The following is a 4,293-nucleotide window of genomic DNA, read 5'->3' on the forward strand; positions in this document are numbered from 1 at the left end:
TGTGTTTTTTTTTTCTCGAAATCCCTGGCAAATAAAAACTCATGAGTTTCATACAGCTCAACCGATCAGGTCATTTAGTTCAGTGGCTCTCAACCTTTCGAGACTACTGTACTCCTTTCAGGAGCCTGATTTATCTTACATACCCCCAAGTTTCACCTCACTTAAAATCTATTTGCTTACAAAATCAGAAACAAAAATACACAATTACTGAAAAATTGCTTCTTTTCTCATTTTTACCATATAATAAAATAAATCAATTAGAATATAAATATTGTCCTTACATTTCAGTGTATGGTATATAGAGCAATAGAAACCAGTCATTGTATGAAACTTTAGTTTGTATTGTCTTCGCTCATGCTTTTTATGTAGCCTGTTGTAAAACTAGGCAAATATCTACATGAGTGAATGTACCCCCCTTGAAGACCTCTGCATGTCCCCAAAGGATACCCCTGGTTGAGGACCACTGGCTTATGCAGGATTGTTCTCTACAAAATATGTGAGTGCTTTGTCTCTGAGGATGTGTGTTTTTGTTTCTTTAAAAATGCAGAAGGAGGTAGGCCAGGAAGATGCTGGTGAAAGTTCTAACCAGAATTTTCTCTGGTGAAGCACAGAGAGAGTTGCAGGGTTAATATGGTTTTCTTTAGTCTATTAATGTTTCTTGTTCAGTGTTAGTTGGAAGTGACTCTTTCTGAGTTTCTTTACCCAGTATTACCAACCAAGAGCACTTTACAAAAAAAAAAAATATCATGCATCAAGCCCCCAAAATCAGGACATTGGCTTAAAAATCATGAGATTTTAAAAACAGAATATGTTTTGGGTTCTTTTATTTCCATTCTGATTTTTGAGCCTTTAGGGCATTATACTTTCATACTTTTCTCCACAACCATGAGGGCTAGACACTTAAACTTCTTTTAATAGAAGTTTAGATTCTCAAGTAATATGTGCTCTTTGGAGCTGGGGCTTGAACAAAAATAGTGAGTATCACAAGGGTTGGCAACACTACAACTGGGATATAAAAGGGTGATGGCATGTCTGTCTGAGAGGCAATGGAAACTGGCATTTGGCTGGAGAGGATCGGCAAGGCAGTGGAAAAAACTTAGAAACAAGAAAATTTAGGCTGAGATTTTTATTTTTTCCACAGTTACTAATAAAGCTACTACTGGGGTAAGCTGGGACTCTCTCCAGAGTGCATGTATATCTGTTTGTTTGGAACAGAGTGGAAAGGTTTCCTTGCTTTCAAGCATTTGTAGTCAAAGTGACACTGCAACTAGACCACTCAAGTTTATTGTATTGTGCCCTGCATTAGGATGGAGTCTTCTTCCCTGTCTTGCTGCACTGCTTTTCTGGGACAGGTGCAGCATAGCTTCCTGGAGCAAGCTCTGTCCTTACATTTTCCCATAAGGAGGAGAGAGTTAAACAAGCCTTAAGCTGTTGGATTTTTTCCTAGCCTGGGAGGCTTCGCTTCCTCCTCCCATCCTATGAAAAGTATAACCCGCCAGCCTGCTCCCACCCACAACCCTCCTAGTAAACAGCATGTCCCCTGGGTGTAGGGGATCCTCAGAGGCCTCTCCTGCAGTCCTGCTCCTTGAGGGAGAGGAGAGCAGGGGCCCAGAGCCACAGGAGTTAGCAGCAACAGCAAGGAACTGCTTGGGGACAAGAACAATGGGGCCCAGCAGACAGATATGACTGGGCCTAAAATAAGTATTTTAGGGAAGGACAACGTCCTAAAAGTAAGCCCTGAGAAAAGCATTTCCTCTTCTTATAGGGGTAAGAGGGAAGGGAAACTGAGGCTTCCAGGAGGGAGCCGCATGCCTCATAGGCAGAAGGATAACATCAAAAATTTGGAAGCCAAATAGGATTTGCCCCACAGACTCTACTGGCAGTTTGTGTTTTTGCTGGAGATAGTTCAAAAATTGGCGTTGTGTGACAGGGATCTGATAAAATGTGCAGATGCTGGATCCTATTTAATCCAAAGAGCATGAGTTTTTCGTATTTCTATTAAAATGTAGCTTGTTGTCAGTTATATTGCAATCTCTTGGAATGTTCTCAGAATATTTGGTGGTGGTTTTCTTAAAGTCCCAGTTCTGGGAGCCATATGATGGTGAGAATCTCAACTTGGATTTAAAAAACAAAAGTTTTACTCCCATGGTTGTGGTGAAAAGCTTGAAAACATGAACCCTAAAGGCTCAAACCAGTAGGGAAATAAAAAGGAACCCCAAATGTATTTATTTTAAAATCTCACAATCTGGGACGCCTGACTCATAATTCTGAACACTTGGGGTTGGCAAAAGTGTATCAGACCGAGAGAAGACTATTTTAATCAAACTCATAATTCTTCTGTAGGGCCATTTCTATGAGGACTTCATGTGCTTTACAAACATTAATCAATTTATCCTTACAGCATCCCAAAAATAAGCTTTGATTTTCGTTGGAGCTATCCCACATCCTATAAAATGGGGCCACAATTCAGGAAAGCACTAAGTACATGCTTAACTTTAAGCATGTGCTTATGTCTCCATTGACTTCAACAGAATTTACACATGTGCTTAAGTGTATCCCTGAACTGAGGGCTGGGTTCGGAAAACAAGTATCTTCAGGAATTGGTGTAACATCATATTATGAACTGTGTTTGCACTAAAGCTGGAGTACTGCCCCCCCCCCCCAATCTGTTTTCTTGCATTTAAAAATGAATTTGCTTCATCTGGGCTTCTGCCCCCTTTGTGTTAACTTCCTCCAAACATTTGAATGATTGAGCTAAGGCTGTGTCTTCACTGCCAAAAAAGTGTGTGTTTACTGCAAGATAGCTAACTTGAGCTAATCCTAGAAAAGACACAGCTCAGGTAGTTTTTACCTCAGTGTAGCTAGTCAAGATCAACTCTAGATGGCAGATTAGGAGCTCACTTACTCAAATAATCACACCGGAAATGGTATAGTTTAGCTCTTTGGGGCAGGGTCCATCTTTTTGTTCTGTTTGCACAATGCCTAGCACAGTGAGGTCCTGGTCTCTAACTGTGGGTTTTTTGGTAGCTACTACCACAAATACAAAGTATTAATAATATATGTTCTCTGAGATTGGACACTGCTTGAGAAAGCAGAAGACTTCCAAAGCTGCTCCCCAGGGCCCTGGCACAGAGGCATTTTAAAATAATGTTATATTGCCAGTTCCAAGAGCTCAAAAATCATGAGTTGAGAACACTGTAATGCAGACTAGGACCTAAGTGCACTCTTCAGAGCTAGGATCACACACAAACGCATAGTATTGTTTGTGAACATGAGGTGAGGCAATTATGTTCAAGTTCTACTTCCAGAGAATAATAAATCTTACAGTAGCTTGATTCTACTAGGAACAATGCTACAGTAAAGACCTTGGACAAACAGCGCTAAGCACAAAGTATGAGGGATTTTTTTTTTTTCAGTAAGTGTTCAAGGAAATTAACGAATGCATCCCAATCTCAAAATACTTCTATTTCCACTAGTGAATGCAACTAGTGTGATGCCAAAACTCTATCCTATTAAAATGAATTGCAATAGTTTTATTAAGACCAAGTTTAAAAAAATCACTAGCAAACAGCAACACTTTTGCATTGAAACTGCAGAGTTTTGGCCCTTGAATGAGCTTAAAGGGATTTTTTTTTATGGTAGAATATGATTTGAAGTAAGGAGCAAGAAAAAGAAAATGCTCCCTTTCAAAAGAGGGGAACATTTTGAAGTTGAAATCATGTTTGATTTTACTCTGCAGGTTTGACTGTGAGGCCACTGATGGGTCTCTTGGTTTTTGTTCTTTGCACCTGGTTCTAGAAAGGAAATCAAATGCTGTTTAGATGGGACAGCTGTTTCTGAGCAAGAGGGCTGAAAAATAGCCTGCCCATTTGCTAAGGTAAAAATGGGGTATCGAGGAGAGACGTAGAAGATTATTTTGGAGCTGATCCCGAATTCTTCACACAGCCACAACTCTCATTGGCATGTAGAGCAATTTCGAGTCCTTCCGAGTAAAAAGTGTCTCATAGGGTGCAGTATCTACTTCACAGAGGTCTTGGGACCAGATTGTGTCCCTTTTGCTCATGTAGGTGAGCAGCTAGTCATAACTCAAGTGAGTAATCCACAATGTGAGTAAGGAGTTTACAATCTGGCCCTGAATGTTTGTGCATTGCTTTGAACACTAGCATTTATTACATGTGTGATATAAAAGTAAGATGATTTCTAAAATATTTTGATATGCTAGAGTGAAGATTTGTCATAGACTTCTTTAGTGCACTCCAGTTTCTCCTCTCCCTCTATCCCCCACTATCTGAC

This window comes from Lepidochelys kempii, chromosome 3, assembly GCF_965140285.1.
Source record: "Lepidochelys kempii isolate rLepKem1 chromosome 3, rLepKem1.hap1, whole genome shotgun sequence".
Taxonomy (NCBI): domain Eukaryota; kingdom Metazoa; phylum Chordata; order Testudines; family Cheloniidae; genus Lepidochelys; species Lepidochelys kempii.